At 37.8% G+C, this 7253-nt stretch overlaps 1 pseudogene; it reads left to right on the top strand.

Moving 5' to 3' along the window:
- Nucleotides 1-7253, top strand: part of LOC107720197 (ADAMTS-like protein 2) — a 30740-nt pseudogene that overhangs the window by 12159 nt on the left and 11328 nt on the right.

The raw sequence follows: 7253 nt of genomic DNA, 5'->3' as shown, positions 1-7253 counted from the left end.
ATAGTGTGGTAGATATGTGGGGGCGTGTTAGAACGAGCCGTTTTAGGAGGGCGTGGCAGAGTCTTAACTTTGATAAAGAATATCTCTTTGGTTTTGAGACTTTAGTCTTTGCAACTTCAGGGATCTTATCTATGCACAATCAGCTTGTAACACTCCAAAGAGAAAGGAAAACTTGAAATTGCATCATATGACCCCTTTAACACTGTACGCAATACCCGCCACCTCACACCAAATTTCAGGCCGTGTGGATAGGCAAGCATAGCCTATATACAAATCATTTAGTAAGCAGAAATCCTAAATTTACCTTAACATATTAAGTTAGAGGAAGATGCGACTGAATTGATGCTTGAAGAATGCGCTTCCAGCAGCCATGATAAACAGTTGGCGGTTAAAGTTTTCTATGCACAATTTGATTTGACGAAAGTCACAAGACCTATTACTATCTATCCAATCACGTTGATGGATAAAAATAAAATTAAAATAAGCATGTAACGACCACAAACGGAGGAAAATAGCGGAGTAAAAGTACCGATACATCACTTAAAATGTACTCAAGTAAAAGTACACAATTTTTAAACTACTCAAAAAAGTACAATTACTGATAAAAACTACTTAAATACTGTAACGTGAGTATTTGTAATTCGTTACTTCACACCCCTGCAAACCTGTATAGTGAAACCCACAATAACTGCCCTAGTAATCAGTGTTATTGTTGAAATAAAATAAAATATAAACATTTGATTTTAAAAACGTGAACTAAAAAAACTTAAATGAAAAAAGTTTCGGTTGAAGTACTAAAATGGCTAAACTGAAATAAAAATAAATTAAAGCTAAATAGAATTACAAAATGACATACCAATGACTAAATTAATAAACTAAAATTAAATGAAAACTGAAAACAAAAAATAGAAGCTAATTCAAAATGTACATGCAAAACACTTATCTGTTTTTATCTGATTTATCTACATGCTTGACATTTACCAGTGATGGTTGGTTCATGAACGATTTGTTCATGATTCAGGAGATAAACTAATCATTTATGTTTCTCATAGTTTATCTTTGGCTACATTCAAATGTTTTTTGTAATTGGTAATATGGTTATGATCAAAGATTGCATAGGTGGATGTGTTCAGGGAATTTGAATATATAACATTTGAACTCTGCTCAAATGAATGAAATGACTTGAACAAAGATTAGTTCGTTTTGCTGAACGAGATCAAACGAGAGAGTCAAAAAAATTGTCCAATCTTCCCATCATTATATCTCACCCTTGTTATTTTCCAGGTGTGACTGACCAAGCAGGGAACTTTTTCTTCAACGGAGCATATAAAGTGGACACCCCTCAGAACTTCCATGCAGCAGGGACCATTTTCAAATACCGGCGGCCTACTGATGTGTATGAGACGGGGATCGAGTACATCGTGGCAAAAGGGCCCATCGATCAGCCCATCAATGTTCTGGTACTGTAGCCGCGGTCCTCTCTTCGCCGCCAAGGGCTCATGGGTAATCTCACTGGCTGGCTAACCATGGCTTTGACTTAGTGCAGGCCAAAGGTCTAATGGTTCACTCTGCATAAATGGTAATATTCTGATGCATTGACCCAGGAGGAATGACTCAATTATTTCACTTCGCTCTGGGTTTATGGGACAAATGTGCGATGACGCAGTATTTCAGAAACGGAAATATTGTATTCTGGACATCTTTCAACCTCAGTGCCCTTGTATTGTCATGATTTTGTGCAGCATAAATATTAACTCTGGGAAAGAGCAGTCCAGAATGTTTGTTTCCTGCAAGTGTAAAATGAGATATTATCATAACATATTTCTCAGAATTTCCTCTTAATTGCTGGACATGTCTCTGTCTTGTCTCAAAGGTCTGGAACCAAAATGGCCACAATCCTTATATCACCTATGAATACACAGTGATGAGGGACTCTATGGCTTCTGTCTCCCAGCCCCCCATCTACACGGGCCCCCAAGGAGGATCCAGTCTGGTGTCTGTGGAGATTGGGAGTGTTTTACACCTTAATGAGAGTGTGTATGATAAGACAAGCACTGGGCCACGAGCTGTGGAAGGACAAAAGCCTGGCCAGGAAACCAATGAAGTGTATGAGACGGCTAACATTGACTGTCAGCAGGATGCTAACACACAAGTCCAGTACACAGGTGAATATCTTAATCTGCTCTGTATTTGTCTATACATTTCTGGCAAAAAAAGTAGCTCAATTAATTTCATTTATTGGCATTATAGGTTTCCATATGAGGAATCAAATTGTTAAATGTTTTTATGTCTATTTGTGAAAGATTTGTGGACACATTCACTTATTTAGAATCTTAAGGCAAAAAAAAAAGAAGTGAAAAGTTAGAGTGAGGCCCTTGGGATATGTTTTTTTCCCCTATTATTTCGTATGTGTGCGTTCTTTTTTTCCCTTTCTCCACGTTTTCTTTTTTATCTTAAAATGTTTCAGAACATTTATTTTATTTGATTATCTTTTATTATCTAATTCAAAACCTAATGCTATTATGATATAAAAATATAGACCTGTATATATCATAGAATTATATAGTGTAATTCAGATGTACACTGCCATTCACATATTGGAAGTTTGTAAGATTTTAATGTTTTTAAAAGAATTCTCTTATAGGCTTACCAATTGGTTGCATTTATTTTGTCAAAAAATACAGTACAAACAATAAATACTGAAATATCACAATTTGTTACAGTTATTAAAATTTAAAATAACTCTTTCTTTATTCCTGTGATGGCAAAGCTAAATTTTCAGCAGTCATTACTCTGTTCTTCAGTGTCACCTGATCCTTCAGAAATCATTCTAATATGCTGATTTGCTGATTCTGATATGCTGATTTCTTAAAAAATAAACCTTTTAGTTTAAAAAAATTACCTTAAAATGACCCAATATTTTTGCCACCATATGCTTTCACGGTATCTGAAGTAAGTGGAGAACAGACAAGACAGAGAGAGAGTACTTGGTTCACTGGGCAATCATTAGTGAGTTAAAAGGCCTCTTTCTACTGGCCCTTTGGAGTCCTTTATAATGCATCAGCCACAGAAAAGATTAGCTAGAAATTATGAAAAATTCAGAGAGGCCTGACATTTTCCCTCCACGGATGTCAGAGAATTACGGCTATTCGTGTTTACTGTCTCTCTGACATTAATAATTATAAATGAGGTTGGGTGTCCTGATGAAGGTTGTGCCCCTGTCTTGCATTATAATCTATGATACAACCTTACCCTTAAACCCTTAAATCCTCTTAAATTAGTTGCTATCTGCAGTGATCCATTTCAAACCCAGACTTTGTTTTAGTTTGGTACTGACCAAGTTGTTGGGATCTATTTCAGATGTACCTTAACAGGTACAAGTCTCAAGCAAAATGAATTTAATCTTTAATGAAAAGTGAATCTATCTTTTCTTTAATGAGTCAAACCTTTGTTTTAAAAGAGGGGAACTGCAGCTGGCCCAGTGGAGTAGGAGCCCCTGGCGTAGCACCAATCAGCAGACCTGCAGAAGACATGGTAAACTCTGAAAACCTTATCTGGAGAGTGCTGATGGGAGAACGGATTGGCTCAGACGGTGTTCTTGCTAACATCTCAACCAATCAGCTTCTTACTCGAAGAGATGGCTTGTCCTCTGAAGGCCCACTGGAATTAGACTACAGCAGTCTTGAGCAAGCGGGTCTTAATGGCTCACTGCTTGAGTTCACACTCGGGCAACGGCGAAATGACACGGGGGACTTCCTGCTCCTAAACAGAACTGTTACAACCATTTTACGTAATCGCAGCAATCGCACCAGGTAAACATGATCATGTAAATTACCGTTCAAAAGTTTGGGGTTGGTAAGAAAGTCTCTAATGCTTACCAAGACATTTATTTGGTCAACAATTTTATTACAATTCAAAAAGTTTTCTGTTTTCATGTATCATAAAATGTCATTTATTTCTGTGATGCAAAGCTGAATTTTCAGCAGCCATTACTCCAGTCTTCAGTGTCTCATGATCCTTCAGAAATCTTTCTAATATGCTGATTTGGTGCTCAAGAAACATTTTTTTATTATTATTATTGTCAATGCTGACAACACTTTTTATAGTGCTGCCTAATATTTTTGTAGAAACTGTGGTATTTATTTCGGTCTCCTTTGATCAGTAGTACACGGTTCAGAAAAACATCATTAATAGAATTCTTTTGTAACATTATAAATGTCTTTATTTGGATCAATTTTATGTATCCTTGCTGAATAAAAAGTATTAATTTTCTTTCAAAAAATCTTACTGACCCCAAACTTTTGAACTGTAGTGTATTTTATAATAATAATAATTGTATTTATGGTAGCGTAATAATTCTATTTTTTTTAACCAGCCAGTAGGCTGTAAATCTGTAAATCTGATTTGCTACTTTCTGGTCAGTGGTGTTTTATTGGGAGGGGCATTCTCATTCTAGAGGGCATTTGATTGGATACAATTCGGTGTAGTGCAGGATGAGTCATCAAAACTCCAATTCTAACTTGAAGTCAGAAAAGCCAGCATGCTGGTTTGTTAAGTGATGGCATAACTTAAAAGTTACTGTTCCAACTCTACATTATGCGAAGCTAACAACAGCTAAATCACAATTTCAAGTCTTTAGTCAGCTCATTAGTAGCTCTGGTTGAGCATGATGCTAGAAACCTCAAGATCATGCCAATGAACCAGTGGCTATCTTTTATCAGTCAGCTCTTTCGGCAGTTTCGAATGCTAGGAGTAGGTCTTAGCCCTCCACCCTGGCATGCCAAAGTCATGCTGGACGGGCTCGGGTGGGACAGCCCTGCTCGTGGGAGAAAGGAATGTGCTGCAGACTCGAGCTCTGGCTTGGTTTTTTTGTTAACGTTCTCTGAGACATTCAAAGACCGCCGAGGGGAGACGGCCAAGCAGAGACTGGCGGGATTGCATTCCATCATATTTATAATTCATGCTGGGTTCCCTCCGCCACGTCCAAACACTGCATTACCAGCCCCTCTGCCAGAGATCATAAAGAACATCTCATGAAATGCCCTTACTCGTATCCGAAGGAGAAGAGAAAGATTCCAGGTGGGGAGAAGAAGAGAAGGCCTGAATGTTAGGAAGACGGACTGTCTGAGAAACATAATTCAAGATGTTTTGTCATTTGTGGAAAAAAAGTCCCATAGATCACTCGGGTACAGACTACGCTTGTCGCATCAGATAAATCCCAGGAATTTATCACGAGGAACAAATTTTATTGGCTTCTGTCTAGTTGAGGGAATGCGCTGTTTTCCAGCTTTGACATTAAGGTAATGAGTGTGACCAGGAATGGTAAAAATGTTAGTGGTTTTATGACTGAAGTGTCAGTTTGTGTCTCGACATCAACAAACGTGAACGGTCTGCCTAATACACAGTGCAGGTGGCTATACTGTGGTCTAGTCTACGATGTTCTATTTTCTTTACTGCAGGAATAACCAAAGGCTCCTTCAGAAGAACAAACTGAGCGCTGCTGACATGTACCGCTGGAAGTTGTCCTCACAGGAGCCCTGCAGTATGACCTGCTCGATAGGTAATCGAGGCATTGGAACTTAGTCTCCGTGCCCGCAAACATCCACACATAAACATTCCTCATAAAAACCAGGGAACAACTTAGTACAGTGTGGCCACGATTAACCTAAAATAAGGGAGCAAATTATTAAGATGTGGAAAGAATTCCTAATACGTATCCACAGTGCGGGGCTCGGTAGAAAAGACAAGAAAGGTAAAGAAAACCAAACCAAAAAATGAAAATTCTGTCATCATTTAGTCACCCTCATGTCATTCCAATCATTTTATTATGTCCCATGAAAAGTGAATAAGGGAGCAAATTATTAAGATGTGGAAAGAATTCCTAATACGTATCCGCAATTCCACAGTGCGGGGCTCGGTAGAAAAGACAAGAAAGGTAAAGAAAACCAAACAAAAAAATGAAAATTCTGTCATCATTTAGTCACCCTCATGTCATTCCAATCATTTTATTATGTCCCATGAAAAGTAGTGTACTTGACACAAAACTCTTACTGTGGTCTTTAGAGCGCCCCCCAGAGCGCCGGTCCTGTAAAAGCCCCACTTGTGGCCCTCAGTGGGAGGTAGCTGAGTGGTCAGAGGTAGGTTAAGAGCTCATTCAGTTAAGCCTTCATTATATCCTCCATACACTGCAAGTAAATAAATAAAGTTTTAATCAGTGTTTTTGTCTTGTCCAGTAAAAATTCCCAAACATCATTTTCAGGTTCAATTTATATGAGTAGCAAAGCTGTGTGGCACAAGAATAGTTTTCAGAGATATATGCTGAATTAGGTCCTTACCCCAATGGCAATTTTTTTTAGTCTTATTTGAAGCATTAACAAACCATTAACATATTGTCTGAAAACAAGTCTTAATATCTTGCACAATTTTGCTTTGCAAGTTTTTACTGGAAAACAAAAAATACTGTTTAAGAAAATGTTTTTAATACAGAATGCTTCATTATTTATTATTATAAAATGCTTTCCCTCCGGAGTCATCAGTGCATCAGTGGAGTGTTTCTTGTGCATTTGTTAATTAGAAAACTGATATGTTTGGACCATGTCAATGTTAACAAACTAACATACTGAGGAGCACCTTGTTTTGTTTGTTGTGCAGTGTCCAGCTAAATGTGGTCGCAGGGGTCTGGTTACGCGAGAGGTCAGATGCTCAGATGAAACCCATGCATGTGATGAGGCAACTCGCCCAGCGTCTACCAAAAACTGCACCGGCCCTCCATGTGAGCGCCAGTGGACAGCGTCTGAGTGGGGACCGGTGAGACACTGTCAAGTTTTGAAATGCACACATTATGTCTGACAGTTTAAAAATCTTTAAATTGGGTTTTAATCAAGCACAATGCAATAAAGCAACAAGAGACATTTAAAGTGATACTAATATGAAACAGCAAAGTGACAGGAAGTCATTTATTTTCAATAGAGTTGGTTAGATTTGAATTGATGAGTGACAGCAACTGTTGGTCATGCGAAATTGAGCAGAGTTCAACTTAGTGTTGTTTTAGGATCCTTAATGGTCACACTTTATTTTAAGGTCCAATTCTTGCTATTAACAAACAATTAACTATGACTTTTGCCTTAATAAACCCCTACTTTGCTGCTTATTAGTTAGTAATGTAGTTGTTAAGTTTAGGTATTGGGTAGGATTAGGGATGTAGAATATGATCATGCAGAATATGTGCTTTATAAGTACTAATAAACAGCCAA

Source organism: Sinocyclocheilus rhinocerous, unplaced genomic scaffold, assembly GCF_001515625.1.
Source record: "Sinocyclocheilus rhinocerous isolate Xijiao unplaced genomic scaffold, SAMN03320098_v1.1 scaffold62, whole genome shotgun sequence".
NCBI lineage: Eukaryota > Metazoa > Chordata > Actinopteri > Cypriniformes > Cyprinidae > Sinocyclocheilus > Sinocyclocheilus rhinocerous.
The sequence above is the reverse complement of the archived record's forward strand: the minus strand, read 5'-3'. Positions and strand labels throughout refer to the sequence as shown.